Source organism: Dasypus novemcinctus, chromosome 31 (assembly GCF_030445035.2).
Source record: "Dasypus novemcinctus isolate mDasNov1 chromosome 31, mDasNov1.1.hap2, whole genome shotgun sequence".
Lineage (NCBI taxonomy): Eukaryota > Metazoa > Chordata > Mammalia > Cingulata > Dasypodidae > Dasypus > Dasypus novemcinctus.
Window position 1 is genome coordinate 6103023 of NC_080703.1, and position 18739 is coordinate 6121761.

Sequence of the window (18739 nt, forward strand, 5' to 3'; positions counted from 1 at the left end):
GAAATGAATCTTTCTTTTTCTTTCTTTCTTTTTTTAAATGTCACACTAAAAAAACATGAGATTCCCATATACCCCTTGCTCCCCCTCACCCCACTCCTCCCACATCAACAATCTCTTTCATCATTATGGCACATTCATTGCATTTGGTGACGATATTTTGGAGCACTGCTGCACCACATGGATAATGGTTTACATTGCAGTTTACACTCCCCCAGTCCATTCAGTGGGTTATGGCAGGATATATAATGTCCTGCATCTGTCCCTGCAATATCATTTAGGACAACTCCAAGTCCCAAATGCCCCCACAACACATCTCTTCCTCCCTCTCCCTACCCTCAGCAACTACCATGGCCACTCTCACCACATCAATGCCACAATTTCTTCCATTTCTAGCCACAAGAGTTCCACAGTAGAATATCAGCAAGTGCACTCTAATCCATATTTTATTCCTCCATCATGTGACCCTGGGAAGGTGATGTCTGCTACAGAACTGTTCAAGTAAATGAAGATTTTACGATCTTCAGCAACCAACTGTAATTACCTTAAAAATTCCTCTTTTCACTAGAGAAGATGCTTAATTCAAAACTAACTTCAAAAATCTACATGAGGCTTCCAGGTCAACGAAAAACAGTCAATGTGATTTTATTGCTCTGCTCCTTTAGCATGGGGACTAATGTGGAATGGCTTATTCCCATGGTGGATAGGCCATTCATTGCTACAATGAGATCTCAATTAAATAACAATTTAAAATTCCATCATAATAAGCAGGAATTCCAAGGATGATAGTTAAAAGGAAGAAAGGCTGATCGGTGTGGCATTCTTCATATTTACCAACAATACTAAGGCCCCTACATCCCAAATAGCTTTCTCTTAAAACTGTATCATGGCAATCATGCAGGTTTCTTGGAAGGCCAAGCAACATGATGGGGACCACCTGGCATGGAATTCATTCTCACTGAAAACACTTGGTGTTCTTCCATGGCCTGTGGTGGCTCCTCCAAAGTCTGGATCTCCAGTGCTTTAAGGGTGACAGCTGGGGAAGCAGCTCTGGCTTTCAGAATAGCCACCACCTCATTGGGATTTAAATTGGTCAAGTCTAGAGCATGGATAGTCAGCAGCTCATCACCACTCTTGATCCTGTCATCTCATGCAAGATGGCCATGAGGTGGCCCACTACTCACAAAGATGGGCAGTTCAGCACTCTTACTTTCTTGCCTCCAGCAACTGTCTTTCCAAAGGAATTCTGTGGCTCCTACCTGTGAAAGATCAGAATTTTAAAAACTATTCTTAAATATTTATGAATATCCTATCACTTGTTAGAGGTTCCTGTGTGCTGATTGAAGTAGAGAGGAGTGAGCATGGAAGGAGAGAGAAAGATATGAGGAAAACTGTTAGTAATTGATACTGCTCAGCCTGCAAAAAATGGGAGATGCATTCACTCAACAGAAAATAGAACCAAAAGGTGAATCTCAGAATGAATTTAAATGAAGTATATTGAGGTGGGGCAAGATGGCATCCAAGTGAGTACACCCTTGTCAACTCTCCTGCAATAAAACAGCCAAGTGGGGACAGAATTCTGCCAAGAGAGCTGTTTTGGAAATCCACAAGGCAGGATGTTTCTGGACATCAATCTGGAGAGAGTGCAACAAAAGGAGTGCTTGCTCAAGGTTTAAGTGTGGGTTTCTGACTGTTGAGCCCGAAGCTGTGGGAAATCTAAACCCTTCCCCTAAGGCTGCTAGCCACAGCATTCCCTGAACACCCCTGGTTGCATGACAGTGTTCCCAAGCTTCTTGTTCCACATACCCATGATCCCCAAACTTGCATTCCCAGAAGCTCGCATTCCCCAAACTCTGTGTTTCCATAACCTGTGTTTCCTGACCCTGTGTTCCTCAAGCCCACATTCACCCAAGCCCACATTCCTGGAACCCAGCACCCCCCAAAACTCCAGCATTCCCCTTTCCCACCAGTATCAGACAAACTCTGAGAGTGGGAGGGTTCTGCTGTGGTGCAGAGGGGCCTGAGGAATGCAGATTCAATTGTCTAACACCTCCTGCCCCTTTTTTTAGTGGAGCATGCCAGCTGTCTTGGGGAGATGCTAGGAAGAGAGGAGAGTTGAATCTGCTGAGAGAGGCTGATTTATCTAAACACCCTGGGATAAGGGAAATTCCTCTGGGAGAAGGCAGATTAAGGCAATTAACTAGAACTGTGCACAAACCTAAGGTAGGGGAAAAGTAGGAAATGCTTGGTAGGCTTCCAATAACATATTTAGGGTTCCCAGCAAGGTGTGGGTGCTCTCTGTCAAAGAGACTAGGAGTCATTATTTCCTGTGGTGATTTGGTTCACTAGGGTCCCATTTGAATCTCAGAAGGGAGCTCTCACATGGCCCTTCTGCTGCTCTGGGACGGAGGGAAGTGAGGAAGGGAGAAGGGGGGAAGGATAGACTACTAAGCAGTTTATTCAATTGCAAAGATGACTCCTTGCTTGAAGCCTTGTCTGGTCCTTTTTGCTCATTTGTTTCATTGACTTTCCTTCCTCTTTATCCCCCCCCCCACCTTTTATTTTTATTTTTCCTTTTTTCTTCCTTTTTTCCTTTTTTCTTCTTTTTTGTATTAGGTGTTGCAGGCAGTGCTTCCTGTTTGCTGTGCTTCCTCATCCTTGATTTCCTCTTTTCTGTGGGTACTGATTTTGGCTACCAACACTATTCCCCTTCCTTTACATCTTTCTATCTTCCATTTCTGTTGTTTCTCTTAAATTCCATCTCTCTTTGTTTAGCTCCAGATTTTTCTGAGTTTTTATTTCTAGCACCTTTATTCTGTTTTCTATCACTCTTTATGTTATTGTCCTTTCTTTTCTCTTTCCCTCTCCTAACAACACAGACCAGATCTGAACATAGTAATCAAGAGATTAGAATTTGTCATAGAACTGTGGAATTTACCAAGAATTCAGAATATATTGAAAAAGTGAAAAATACAAAAGAAAATGTGTTTTATTGAGATCTTGAGTGCTCCAATCACTAAAAAAGTTTCAGAAAGAAAGAATACAGTGAATAACAAAAAAGTCCAAATTAGAAGAAATAATGGGGGAGAAATTTCCAAAATGTAAGCTTGATATTTTTCACTTGAAATGACCAATATGAGCTACTTTGTAACATAAATAAAAATCAGTCCACCTGTAGATACACTGGAATGTATTTGCAGTCTATGAAGATTTATCTTATCTTTTTTTTTTTTTACATCAAACACAGAGATCAGAATACCTACAAAGTACCAAAAGATTTTTTTAAAAATTTAAAAAGCTGGCTTTGGATTCAGTATTCAGGCAATGGAAAGAAACACTTAATTTCTAAGTAACATAGAAGGAGACAATGATGACAATGGGTACATCTTAAATGCCAGAAGTAATACAGTGTGGGAATTGTCACTTGTCTGTCACTAGCCCTTCCTCTCAATGAGGTTTGCATAAATTTCATATCCACTTTTGCTGTTGCTTAATTTGACTTTCCTCTATTCCCCTGCTGCTCTTGATACTGCCCTGTTTCCCACCTGCCCCTGTTCTGCTATCATGCATTTTGGAATTCAAGTGAAGTTGATATCCTGAAGTAGCTGCCCAATTTCAGACAAACATTTGCTCTACACCAGGTTTCTGATCACCCAGATCGCCTTCTCTTTCCTTTGCCTTGACCATTTGTGCCTGAGTTCATCCTGCTTTAAACCACCCATTGGACCCTGATGAAGGACATGACAATGACTTTCAGTAGAAATACTTTAGTCCTAGGCCAACATTAAAACTCCTTCAAGTTCTGACCCAACCAAACCCCTCTTTTCCTTTGCATGGGGCTCAAGAGTTAATAAAAATGTCTTCACAACCCATGTTATACAAATCCTTGGAGAGTCATCCTTAATTCAGTCATAAAATCTCAGTCATCTAATCTATTATCGATTCATCCTGCATTCATACAGTACTTTCCAAAGTCTAATTCACCATCTTGTGTTCTTTCTGTGTTTCTCTTCAACTACTCTTGCTCCTTCCTCATTCTTTCTTCACACAGCAGCTATGATAATCTTTCAGAAATGTAAATTGCCTCACAATATCACCCTGCTAAAACAATTCAGTACCTCTCCATTTCTTTGGGTATAAATTTAATAGTTAACGTAACCAATAACACCCTGTCCTTCCTGCAATCTTGTCCCATCCTTCTCCCACTTCATTCCAGCACTTCAAATGGATGGGTCTTATTTCAGCTTTCCATCCACTCCAAGATATTTCTTAGAAGGATCTTTTGCATAAGCTTTCCATCAGCCTCAAGTATTTTTTACCTTTTTCATCTAGGTAATTCATGTTCATCCTTTCCAACTCAGCTTAAATTTTCCAGAGTCTTTATCTGATTCCATTAAAAGAATAGTTAACTACTGTTATTTTCTTTTCAGGAAATTAATATTTAACCTCCCAACCTTAAGATTTTGAAGCAAATATAGTTAAGACATCACTAAAGTCTAAAGAAATCTGCTAATTTAATGTAATCCCATCAATATTTTTTATTTTTCAGAAATAGAAAAGGTGAAAGTCAAATTTATATAGAATTACAAAATGTCCCAAATTTGACAAAATCTCTTGAAAAATAAGAACTAATTTGGAAGACTGAGAGTTACTAATTTCCATACTTTACAAATATACAATCATGTAAAAATTTTGGACTGTTAGAGGGATGGATATTTAAACCAATGCAATAGGATTGAAATTTCAGAAATTAACCCATGTTTCTATAGACAATTGATTTTAGACAAAGTTGCAAAATTTCTAAAGAAAAAGGTAACTACCTACATAGGCATGGATTTTATTTTTAATTCATTTTTAATACTTTTTTATTTTTAAACAAGCTTTTGATTGCCTAAATTTTACATAAAAATATAGGGGATTCTGAGACACCACATCTCCTTCCCCTCCCACATCTTCCCATATTAACAACAGCTTTCATCAGTGTGATACATTCGTTACAATTGATGAACACATTTTGAAGCATTGCTACAATTGTGAGAGACAAAGAAGGATAATACATATTAGTGGAAGGGATATCTCTCAAGAAGAATGAACAATCATAAATATTTATGCTCCTAACAAAGGTGCCTCCAAATACATGAGGAAAACACTGGAAAAACTAAGAGAAAGAATAGATGCCTCTAAGATTATAATGGGAGATTTTAATACACCACTATCAACTTTGGACAGAACATCTCAAAACAGAATCACTAAAGAAACAAAATATTTGAACAGTATATTAGAGGAGCTGGATCTAATAGACATATACAGATCATTACACGAGAATACAGCAGGATACATATTTTTCTCAAGTGCACATGAATCATTCTCCAAGCAGACCATATGCTAGGCCACAAAGAAAGGCTTAATGAATTCAGAAAGATTGAAATCATACAAAATCATTTCTCTGACCACAGTGGAGTGAAGCTGGAAATCTGAAAGGGCCAGAGGCCCAGATTTCACACCAAGATATGGAAATTAAACAGCACACTCTTAGAAAACAGTGGGTAAAAGAGGAAATCTCAAAAGAACATAATAACTACCTTGAAACTAATGATAATGATAACACAACATACCAAAATTTATGGGATGCAGCAAAAGCAGTACTGATGGAAATTTATACCCATAAATTCATACATCAAAAGAGAAGAAAGAGCAAAAATTGAAGAACTAACTGCACATTTGGAGGAATTAGATAACAACAACAAAGTAACCCCACAGGAAGAAGAAAGAAAGAACAAAGATAAGTGTAGAACTAAATGAAATAGAAAATAAGAAAGCACTTGAATAGATAAAAAAGACCAAGAGCTGGTTCTTTGAGAAGATCAATAAAAATGACAAACCCTTAGCTAGACTAAGAAAGAAAAAAAGAGAGAAGAAGCAAATACACAAAATAAAAAATGACAAAGGAGATATCACCAATGGCCCCACAGAAATAAAGACTATCATAAGAGGATACTTTGAAAAAATTTATTCCAACAAAAATGACAATTCAGAGGAAATGGAGAAATTCATAGAAACACATAAGCAGCCTATACTGATGAAAGAAGAAATTGGTGATCTCAACAAACCAATCACAAGTAAAGAGATAGAATCAGTCATTAAAAATCTCCCAACTAAGAAGAGCCCAGGGCCAGAGGGCTTCACAGGTGAATTCTACAAAAGATTCCAGAAAGAACTAACACCAATCTTGCTAAAACTCTTCCAAAAAACCAAAACAGAAGGAACATTTTAGAACTCATTCTATGAGGCCAACAATACCCTAGTACCAAAGCCAAACAAAGACACCACAAGAAGGAAAATTACAGATCAAATTCTCTAATGAACCTACACACAAAAATACTCAACAAAATACTTGCTAACCCTATTCAACAACACATTAAACGAATTATACACCGTGACCAAGTGGGATTCATTCCAGGTATGCAAGGATGGTTCAACATAAGAAAATCAATCAATGTAATACACCATATAAACAGATTGAATGAAAAAAATGACATGATCATATCTATAGATGCAGAAAAAGCATTTGACAAAATACAGCACCCTCTCATGATAAAAACACTCCAAAAGATTGGAATACAAGGAAATTTTTTGAACATGATAAAGAGTATATATGAAACCCCATAGTCAACATCGTTTGCAATGGTGAAGTCCTAAAATCCTTCCCTCTAAGATCAGGAAAAAGACAAGGATGCCCACTATCACCTCTTCTATTGAACATTGTCTTAGAAGGACTTGCTCAAGGACTGAGGCAAGAACCAAGAAAAAAAGGCATTCAAATTTGAAAGGAAGAAGTCAAAATTTCAATATTTGCAGATGACATGATCCTATACATAGAAAACTCTGAGAGGTCTACAACAAAACTTCTAGAACGCATAAATGAGTTTAGTATAGTCGCAGGTTATAAGATCAATGAGCAAAAATCAGTAGCATTTCTGTACACCAATAAAGAGCAAGCTCAGGAGGAAATCAAGAAACAAATACCATTTACAATAGACAATTGAAAAATCAAATACCTAGGAATAAATTTAACTAAAGAGGTAAAGAACTTATACACAGAGAACTACACAAGATTGTTCAAGGAAATCAAAGAAAACCTAAGTAAATGGAAGAATATTCCCTGTTCATGGATAGGAGACTGAATATTATTAAGATGTCTATCCTACCAAAACTGATCTACACATTCAATACAATCCCAATAAAAATCAACACAGCATTTTTTAAGGAACTAGAAAAACTAACTATGAAATTTTTTTGGAAAGGAAAGAGGCCCTGAATAGCCAAAGACATTTTGAAAAAGAAAAATGAAATTGGAGGAATCACACTACCTGACTTCAAAACATACTACCAAGCTACAGTAGTGAAAACAGCATGGTATTGGCATAAGGAGAGACACACAGACCAATGGAACCAAACTGAAAGTTTGACATAGATCCTCATATATATACCCATATAATATTTGATGAAGCCACCATTCCCTCTAACTGGGAGAGAATGGCCTATTCAACAAATGGTGCCTGGAGAACTGGATATCCATATGTAAAAGAATGAAAGAGGATTAACATTTCACACCTTATACAAAGATCAACTCAAGATGGATCAAATACCTAAATATAAGAGTCAAGTAATAGGAAATGGCTTCATGAACTTCACACCAAAAGCACGAGGAGCAAAAGAACAAATAGATAACTGGGGCTTCCTCAAAATTAAAGCCTTCTGCACCTCAAAGGAGTTTGTCAAGAAAGTAAAAAGGGAGCCTATACAATGGGAGAAAATATTTGGTAACCATATATTGGATAGGAGACTTATAACTTGCATATATAAAGAACACCCATATCTTGAAAATAAAAAGATAAACAACCCATTTAAAAAATGGGGGAAAGGTTTAAACAGACACTTCTTCAAAGAAGAAATACAAATGGCTAAAAAGCACATGAAAAAATTCTCCAAATCTCTAGCTATCAGGGAAATGCAAATCAAAACTACAATGAGATACCATCTTGCTCCCATAAGATTGGCAGCTATGAAACAAACAGAAGAATACAAATGCTGGAGAGGATGTGGAGGAATGGGAACACTCATCCACTGCTGGTGGGAATGCAGAAGGATCCAACCATTCTGGAGGACAGTTTGGCTGTTTCTCAAAAACTATCCATAGATTTGCCATATGACTCAGCAATTCCACTGCTGGGTATATACCCAGCAGAACTGAAAACAAGGACACAAACTGATAGATGCACACCAATGTTCATAGCAGCATTGTTCACTATCGCCAAAAGTTGGAATCAACCCAAATGCCCATCAACAGATGAGTGGATCAATAAAATGTGGTATATACACACAATGGAATACTACTCGGCTGTAAGAACAAACACACTACAAACACATGTGATAACATGGATGAATCTTGAGAACCTTATGTTGAGTGAAGCAACCCAGACATTGAAGGACAAATACTACATGACCTCAATGATATGAAATAACCAAGCTGCCCTAGATAGCAAGAGACTGAACGATAGGCTTACAGGAAATCAGAGGGTGGAGGAAGGATGTGAGCCGATGTCTGCAGGGGTGGAATTTAAGACGAGATGGTGGTAAGTATGAACACAAAGAAGAGAAAGAAGGGGGGCAAGGGGTTGCCTTTGGTTGGGGCTTTGCAGGTTTGAGGGTGGCTGGGGAGGGATGGGTGGGTAACACTGCCCAAAAGTGGGGGGAGGGAGGGGTAGCATACGAACACAGGAGAGGGTCAGGTGTTGGTGGAGAGTAAAATGCCGAGAAAATCATATCAAAATATAATAAAGAGGGTTACCTGTTTAGAATGCTCGGAGGGGAGTGTCTGATGCAGGACGGGCTCCTGGGGAATGTCTAAATGCTCATTCTGCCAGAGTGGGTGACACCATGGGGTAGAAACCCAAGTAGTGAGAGTGGGGGTGGACCCACATCCTGGGGAGGACTAATGCCATAGAATAGAGGGAACTGTATCCCTCGAGAGAAAGGGTGGCTCCCAGGCATTGGGGCAGTTGAGCAAGTTAGGCCCTGAACACTATTCCATCTATCTCTGGAAGTGGCTCCTTGGGAAATGGAGGTTGGCTGTCACTGTGGGCACCAAGGTGGAAGGGAAAATGGACGTTAAATGTGTGGAACCAAGGTATATGGGGGGTAAGAGAGGAGTTTCTTGAGAGTACACAAGGATGGATATAAAACATGTAATATTACACCATAACATATAGGAGATGACAGACTGATAATGTAAACCATAATGTAAAACATAGGATAACTAAGAATGTAAAAAACTGTGTATCCTCAAGTATGCACCACAATGTAAGCACAGATGTCACCTTGTTAGAAAGCTACTGTCTCAGACTCTGTACATCACGTTAAGTAAATATGATGTGAATAGGGTGTAAGAGTATCGATGTGGAAGGGAAAAGGTTTTGTGGTGGTTGTATGGGAGTACTGTATATTATATATATGCATTGCTGTGGTCTAGGACTCCTGTGAAGAGAAGCTCAATAATTAGGGGGGAAAAGAAAAGAAAAGAAAAGAAAAAGATAGGATGTAGAATTTTTTTCCATGCCAACAGTTGGAATCAACCCAAATGCCCATCAACAGATGAATGGATAAATAAAATGTGGTATATACATACAATGGAATACTACTCAGCTTTAAGAACAAATACACTACAAACACACGTGATAACATGGATGAATCTTGAGAAGCTTATGTTGAGTGAAGCAACCCAGGCATTGAAGGACAAATACTACATGACATCAATAATATGAAATAAGTAAACACAATATGCCTCGGAGAGCTAGAGACTGGATGATAGGCTTACAGGAAATCGTGGGGTAGAAGAAGGATGTAAGCTGACATCTACATGGATGAAATCTATGATAAGCTGGAGGTAAATATGTGTACCTGGAAGGGATAAAATTGGGGCATAGGGTTAACTTTGGGTGGGGCATTGTGGGCTTAAGGGGGGCTAGGGATGGGTGGATGGGTAATATTGCCAAGAAATTAGGGGAAGGTTGGGGCAACATACGAACATAGGAGATTGTCAGGTATTTAGTTGAGAGTATAATGCTGAGAAAACCTTTTCAAAAATATAATAAGGGAAGTTACCTGTTTAAGATACTTAAAGGGGATAATCTGATGCAGGAGAGACTCCTAGGGAATATGTGAATTCTCATTTTGCCAGAGAGGGTTATATCATTGGGTAGAGACCCATATAATGAGAGTGAAGGTACACCCACATCCTGGGGAGGACTGATGCCATCAAATAGAGGGAACTGTATCTCTCAAGAGAAATGTTGGCTCCCAGGGCATTAGGGCAGTTGAGCATGTCTAGCCCTCAACACTGTTACAAGTATCTCTGAACATGGCTCTTCAAGAAATGAAGATTGACTGTCACTGTAGGCCCCAAGGGGAGGGGGAAATAGGTATTGAATAGATGGAACCAACGTAATTGTGAGGGCAATAGAGTACGGAAGGATGGATATAAGACATGTAAAATTACACCAAAAATATATAGGGGCTGATAGGCTAAAATGTAAACCATAATGTAAAACATAAGATAACTAAAAATTTAGAAAATCATATAGCCTAAAGTATAAACCACAAAGTAAACACAAATGTTACCTTGTTTGAAAACTATTGTCTCAATATCTGTACATCAGTTTCAGTAAATATGGTACGAATATGTTAAAAGATTTTTGCTGTGGCAGGGAAAAGGTTTTATGTTGGATATGTGGGAATACTGCATATTGTATATATGAATTACTGTGACCTAAAACTCTTGTGAAGATAAGCTTAATAACTAGAAGAAAGAAAAGAAAAAGATAAGATGTAGAATTTTTCCAAATTAATATGTATTCTATATCTAACCTTTAAACTCATTGCTATATTCCATTTTACTATTAAGGGAACCTGGCAATATACTGGGCTTCACTTTTCAGGAAATTTTGGATCACAGAGGGGTTCAACAATGGCAGCAGAGGAATGGTGGTATGGTATGTTATTGTCAGGGGACATATGGTTCACAGGGAGTTCTACAGGGCATATATGTTTGGATATTTTCTTAGTGGAAACAATTAAAAACAACAACTGAGGGAGTGCTGAATTCCTAGCCAGGGGAGCTCTATCATAGTCCCTAAGGGAACAGCAACAATCCCCCAAGTGCAACGGCAAAGACCAAAAAGGAATGAAGTTCCAACAATGAGCTCCTGATACTAATGACTATGCTTGTGAGCCTGTGCACCTGAAATAAGAGCAAGGCCTAGAGCAGTAGTGTGCCTAAGAGTTACCTCCTGAGAGCCTCCATGTTGCTCAAATGTGGCAAGTCTCAAAGCCAAACTCAGCATATACATGCATTGCCTTCCCCACCAGTGTGGGACATGACTCCTGGAGATGAGCCTCCCTGTTGCTGAGGGATCACTATCAAGTACTAGCTGATGACGTAACTAGACAATGACCTTGAATAAATGGTTCAACTCGGACCAGCAGAATATCCCTGTCTACATATAATAACAGGAGTTAAAAATGCCTTTTGACCTAAATCAAGGGGGAATTGGAAAGGACAAATGAGTTTATATGGTTATGAGTCTCTAAAAAAGAGCTCTCTAAAGTTTATATGGCTATCAGTCTCTAAAAAAGTTATCAGAGGGGTTGTCGTTATGCACACCTGAGCAGAGTCTCAGAGACAGATAAAGTAGATACAACCCCAGGTATTGGTTCTTCTGAGGGCTACAAAGACCCACAGGTCTTATGGTCATGGCAGATGAAGTTCAGTGCAATGTCAGTTGGCCCTTCTTTGGAGTTTGTGTTACTGTGTGATAGACCTGGACTCAGATGTGATCTCTTTTCACAAGCCTTTCCTGTTACTTTATTAGAATTGTAGTTGGTGCTGGGGTTTAAGATATATCTAGGGTATCTGAATCTCTGGACTGACCATGTGATAGTCAGACCCTGAGCCTCAACAGACTTCAGCTCCTACACTCTGGTTTATTGGACTTACCCCACTCAGCTAACATGGAGGTGAAGAATGTCAACCACCACGCCATGGAGCCAAGAATGTCTACAACTGAAAGCAGGAGAATTGCATCCAACATCCATGTGGAACCTAAGCCCCCTGTTGTCATAGATGTGGAATGGACTCAACCAATCTAAGGTCCATAGGATGGAGGAATAGAATATGGATTAGAGTGGACCTACTGATATACTATTCATGAACTATTGTGGTTAGTATTCGAAGAAAATGTGGCACTGGTGTGGAAAAAAGAGGCCATGGTGGCTACTGGGTGTGGGGAATGGGAGGAAGAGATGAGATGTGGAGGCATTTTCGGGACTTGGAGTTGTCCTGGGTGGTGCTGCAGGGACAATCACTGCACATTGTAGATCCTCCCATGGCCCACTGGGTGGAACGTGGGAGAGTGTGGGCTATGATGTGGACCATTGACCATGAGGTGCAGCGATGCTCAGAGATGTATTCACCAAATGCAATGAATGTGTCATGATGATGAAGGAGAATTTTGCTATAGGGGGAGTAGGGGGGTTAGGGGGATGGGGGGTACATGTGGACCTCATATTTTTTTAATGTAATATTTTAACAAATGAATTTAAAAAAATAAAACACAAAGCAAAACAAACCACATTTACCTTTCTCTCTTGATATCCATTTGGCCCTTTGTGTTTTGAGTATTGTTGAAATTTAGTGTTTCCTGATACTGGTTTGCCCTTGTTGTCTACCATCAGTTTTCCCTCAGGAAATAGCTGAGGTGTGAACAAAGTGGAGGGTGACACAGAAGGAGGGTTGCTGAGGTTGTTGGTGCTGGGGGTAGGAAATGGACGTGACAGTTGTTGGTGCTGGGGGTAGGAAATGGACGTGACAGTGGAGGAGAGCTTGCTATTGCAGATAGAGCTGCTGGCTGAGAAAGGGCACTTGGTAGGAGAAGCAAGGACTTTCCAACAGTGGGAAATGGAGCCAGAGACCCAACCCTGGAGGGCTCTTCAGGATCAGCTGAGTGGCAGACGGAAACAATAGCCAATTCTCCTCCACTCCCGGCCACCCACAGGATTAACCGTCCCTGCTCCTCTGCTAGGTGCTTGCATGTGACCAAGGAGCCATGTGTGACTCTTCAGGCAGAAGCATGTAAGCACCCATGGCCAGGAGCTCCAGAGACTTGACACTGAAAGGACCACAGCCTGATTGTTGACCCTCCCTCCACCTGGGTTCCTGAGACTGGACTGAGCAGAGCCTCCCTGCCACACACACACACACACACACACACACACACCTTGGCATGGGAAGTCTATCTTTACTTTTAGCCACTGTCTCAGTTTGCCAGGGTTAGTCTGACAATGCCCCAGAACCACTCATTTAAGCCCCCAGGTTGAAGGTTCTATCATGTGCCTCTCTGACAGTGATCAGATCAGGAAGGAAAGGCTTGCCCCTGTGGACCCAATCCTTAGCAAAAGGGCACTGACCATCACTAGCCAAAGCCAATTAGTCTATGGGGTGTAGCAGTGCTCCAAAATGTATTCACCAAATACAATGAATGTGCCACCCTAATGAAAGAGGTTGTTGATGTGGGAGGAGTGGAGTGAGGGGGGTGGGGTATATGGTAACCTCATATTTTTTGAATGTAACATTTTTTGTGATCTATGTATCTTTAAAAAATACAACTAAAATATTGATGGGGGTGGAGTGTGGAGTATATGGGAACCTCTTATGTTTTTTAATGTAAAGTTTTGTGTGATCTATTAACTTTAAAAAAAGATAATTAGAAAATTAAAAATTAAAAACAAAACAGTAATTAGAGCTCCACCGACCCAGGGCTTACCGTGAGCCACTGTATGCGGACTAAGTACATTCATTCTCATAAGTGGCGATGAGGTCGGTTCTGTTTGATCTGTCCTAGAATGGCAAAGTGAGACAGAGAGGCTGTGACTTGTGAAGGCTCCACAGCTAGTCACCATAGAGCTGATACTTCGACCCAGGACTGCTCAGCCTGGGCTGCTAACCAACACACTGACTACTGTTAACTGTGCTCCAAGGAAATTGACTTAGGAAGTAATCTGATCAGCTTTGTTAGGGGCTGAAAGTACCTGCAATGAATTTTGGGGCAGTTTGGTCCTTCAGCAAACCTGTAGTACAGAATTCACACTCTTTATGACCAATGACCCCAAGGTCAGAGAAACTGCTCCTGGAGCCCTGGAGTTGATCAGATACCAGTGCCCATAATCCCAATACGATGGTGTGAACATTGGTACAAATGGACTTTGAAATGCCTTTTGTTGTTCTTGTTGCTTTTAAGATTCTTTTCTTTAGATTTTAATTAATATTTATTTCAGTTGCATCATTTCCTTTTGGCATACACAGAGCCCCAGGACTTGAATTTGCCTGTAATCCCAGCTAATCAAAACTGCCCTTAAATGCTTTAAACACATAAAATCCCATTTGAATGAATGTATTCTAAAGACAATTCCCATTTTCCAGGCGGCAGTAAGGCATTGGAGCAGGAGTCAGCGACTTTCTCTGTGAAGGGCCAGGTGGGAACTTTCCTGCCCCAGGGGCTCTGTCGCTATCACTCAACCCCAACATCCTACACAGGGAGGATAGAGAAATGAATGGGTGTGGCTATGTTCTAATAAAACTTTATCAAAACTGGATGGGGGCCAGGTTTGGCCCACGGGCCTTAGTGTGCCGACCCTGTCATATAGAAAGGTGTGCTTATGGCTCATTCCTGATTTCCCTCCAAGGGGCAGAGCCCCAGTCACTTCCTACCTTGGGGCTGCTCTCTGGCCCTTGTTCAGTCAGCCCTGGAAGGTGGGACTGCTTATAAGACCGGCAAATTCAAGAAGGAGACACTGAGTCTTCAGGCTCACTCTGTCCTTCTCCCTCTTGGGCCTGGCCTGCAGTGGGCAGGGGTTCTGCTCTGCTTTTCCACCACATTCAAGCTTCAGAAGCCACAAGCCCCACTGTGCAGTCCTCAGCAGTACTTTCTATCAGTGACACCCCATCAAGGAGCAATCTACAGTCCACCTTAGGGTGCTGTGGAAAGGGACTCCTCAAAGGTACAAACTAAACGGTGTAGTGTGAACTCTCTTTGTTATTCTGAAAATCCAGATGAATTTAATATTCTCTCGATAAAGAAGCATTGAGCAACTTCATACACCAAGAGTCCTGGCTTTTTGACTATTATCTCACGATGGTCATCAACTCACTGGCAGTATCATAGGTACTGTAGACTCAAAATGTAAACCCCACTTAATAAGTGAAACTATTTACAGTTGTTCAAAACCTATTGCTCACAGGAAGAAAACAGATGAGGCGTGTGTTGGCTGAAGGTCAGGAACACTTCCGTTCCATCCCCCTCCTGTTTTAAGGGCCAGCAGAGACAGTGACCTTGTCAGATGTCCCCTTCTTCCATCCAGTCCTTCCACACGCTAGAAGCCAGGCAGAGGGGTACGTCAGATGCAAGAGATATCCCGGGGGGCAAGCTGAGAGCCATGCTTGCTTCAACTGGAAACCACACTTCTGTGTGTGAAGTGAAGCTCATGAGACTCAAGAGGCCTCCCACCAGTACTCCAGCGAGAGTTGACCAGAACTGGAGACTCACCTGGGCACCACTGATTGTGGGTGGTTAGGAGAAGAGGAAGGAGGCATTTTGTGGGATTATTTTATACACCATTAACTTACTTTCCAAGGGAATCTGTGTTCCACATTATGGGTTGAGCTTTGTACCCAAAAAGATACCCTGAAGTCCTAATCCCGGGTACCTGGCAACACAAACTTTTTGCAAAAGTGTTATTGCAAGCAGAATCATTTAAATTGAATGGGGCCAACTGGAGTGGGAGGACCCTTCGTCCAGGATGGCTGGTGTCTTTAGAAGGGGGGTGTGGGCACAGACAGAAGGGGAGTGGGCGCCATGGGAAGAGAGACAGAGCAGGCCATAGGGTGACTGAAGAGACACTGAAAACCCAAGCCTTGCTGGCCAAGGGACAGGCATCCCAGAGGCCAGGATGGACCCACCAGCACAGCCCACGCACTTGTGGCTTCAGCCTGCAGGGCTGAGAGAGCGGTTCCTGGTGTTTTTAGCCACCCAGTTCGTGGCACTTGTGACAGCAGCCTGAGAAAAGTGAGGTGTCCCTCTTCTGGCAGTCCCATGCCTCCAGGAGGCCTGAGGGATAGCCCAGGTGCCCAGCTGTACACCAGGCTGAGCGTCCCCAACCAAGGCTTTTATCTAATCAGATGCCCTGAGGAACACCCTGAGGACTGACAGAAACAATGTTGAAAAGAAAGGAATGGGTGACCTGGACAACTCTGAACACCCTTCTCTTCCTTCCTTCCGCCTTCTCTTGGGGGCTTTGGCTGCTTAGACCCCCTAGTTCTTCCCACCACTCACACCTTCCCAGAGGGGCCGGCCCAGACGGTGCGACCTATTCCTGGTTCTTTGGGGGGGGGGGGGGGGAAGGCGGCCCGAGGGTTCCCGGGGCCCAGGACTGTCCATCAGCCTGGCTGCTTATTCACAGCCCCGGGAACCACCGCACATACTGCTCAGGGGGCCGCACCCCGCACCCTGGATAGCCTCGGGGCTCCCCTTCTAGACTGTCCGAGCACCCCTGGATTGCTGCGAGGCCCCTCCAGCCCGGGGGAGGGGTGCCTCTGTGTCTCGCAGTAATAAAAGCTCTGCTCTTTCGGGTCCAGGCGCCCATCTCACCGACCCCGCTGAGCAGCCCCTGTCCCCTCCACCCCCGGGCGCCCCATGGAGTCTTCCTCCCTGGTGAGCACTCCCTCCTTGCCGCCCGCCCCCCCTCACCGCCACTTGGCCTTCCGGGTAGCCCTTTCCCACTATGATGTCCTGCTCCCACCCCCACAGAAGCATCCCCCACCCTGCCCGGGCCCCGCCCCCACACCCTGCTTGGTCTCCAGACCCCTTCCACGCTGTGCCGTTGGGTCTCCTGTCCCCGCTGCGGGTGGCACAGCCCCGCCCCAGCCCCTCCCTAGCAGGTGACCCCTGCCCCCAGCCCCGCCTCACCCCCGCCGCGCGGTGCCGCCCGTCCCGCCTCACCTGGGGCCTGGCGGGAGAAGTAGCTGCGCTCCTTGGTGTCCAGGCGCCGCGGCGGGACGTAGCTGAAGGCGGACAGCGCCGAGATGGGCGGCGGCCGGGGCTTGCCCCGCAGCGTGGCGGCGGTGATCTCCTCCTCGTTCCGCAGACCGCCCGCGTCCACCCTCTCCGCCGAGGCCATGTCGGTCCCACCAGGCCGGGGGCCCCGCCCGAGTCCGCCTGCCTGGCTGCCCGGCGCCAGCGTTCGGCAGTTGCCAGGAAACCGCAGCCTCGCGTCACAAAGCTGGGCGGGGAGCGCAAGGCGCGGGGCACAGGGCAGGGGCGCAGAGCTGGGGAGCAGGGCCAGGGGCGCAGGGCTGAGTGCGCAGCCGGGAAGGGAATGGGACCGTGCCCTCCTGTCCCACTGCGGGTCTCTGGAGGGCCCACTTGGGACGCGAGGAGCCGGGTCAGCTGGACTGGGGGCCTCCGCCTGCTTGCTCTTGTGCTTGCCCTTGCTCTTGCCCTTGCGCTCGCCGAGGGATCCAAGCGTGCTGTCCGGCAGAAGTGCAGGCCACGGCTGCGCACCATCTGAAACCCTCCAGGAGCCGCGGAACAGAAGTGGAAGACTCGGGTGGAATTCATTGCCATCGTATATTAACTCAGTGTGACCGCAGCAGCATCGTGTCATCGTGCAACGAGTCGGTTTTCAGCGCCTCGGTGAACGCCAGGTGCCACCGCTCACGGTACTGGCAAGTGCGGGTGTGCAGCGGCACGAATCGAATCCAGCCAAGTGGTATCTGGGAAAACTGAGCTGTTCCGCAGCGCTCTGTTGTTTCTTGAGTCAAATGCTGGTTCAAGAGGTGTGTTCCTTTTGTCGAAAATTCACTTAACTCTAAAGGCTAGGATGTGTGTGTATATCAATAAAAAGGAGAAGGGGAACAGGACAGGCTTTGGGAATACTTTAACCAGGGCGGCTCTAGGAAGGCTGGCTTGAAACATAAATGATAATGAGGAGCCAGACTTGTGAAATCTGGGGAATAGTCGGTTATTCCAGGCAGAGGGAAGAGCATCTGTGGTGGCCCTGAGGCTTAGCCTATTGATGTGCAGGCGGCAGAAAGGGAGGACAAGGACAGTGCAGCTTTCAGAAGGGGAAGGCAGTAGGGAGTGCAAGTGGACAGGCAGGCAGGGGAGGGGTCACTCTCAGGCCAGGACCAACCAGCACCCCTCTCAGGGGCCTTCTTGCCTGCAGGTCCTGATGCTGTAGCTCGCCCCCTCAGTCCAGGCACCTCTCTACTGAGGTGGCCTTGGGGGTCCAGAAGTCCTGTGGGCAGGATTTCAGACAGCACTGTGCAGCACTCATCCGGCCACGTGATTTCCTGGAGAACCATGCCTCCATGTTCCCATGCTCCTGTGGACTCATCAATCTCAGGGAAAACTTGGAGACATTGTCCCTGGAGAATAGAGACATAGTTCCACCTCTCCTATGCATGAAGTGAAGGAGAAGAGTCTCATCCTTCCCCCATGGGCAGAGGACCTCCTGAAAGCATCAGCAAATGTTTTGTTTTCTCTAGGAAAAAAAATGCTTTTATAATCTCCAACCACCTCTCCAAACTATCTTAGAGACAGGCCTGGGGGTCACTAAGTGTCACAGATTG

At 43.8% G+C, this 18739-nt stretch overlaps 1 long non-coding RNA gene across 1 annotated transcript; it reads right to left on the reverse strand.

The window, feature by feature from the left end:
• Nucleotides 1-617: 617 nt before the first annotated feature.
• Nucleotides 618-17298, reverse strand: LOC139437964 (uncharacterized). The gene is made up of 3 exons (XR_011647833.1): nucleotides 17109-17298; nucleotides 13878-13951; nucleotides 618-1256 (listed from the first exon to the last, which is right to left on the reverse strand). It is a non-coding gene; the product is annotated as an uncharacterized lncRNA (long non-coding RNA).
• Between the last annotated feature and the right edge of the window lie 1441 nt (nucleotides 17299-18739).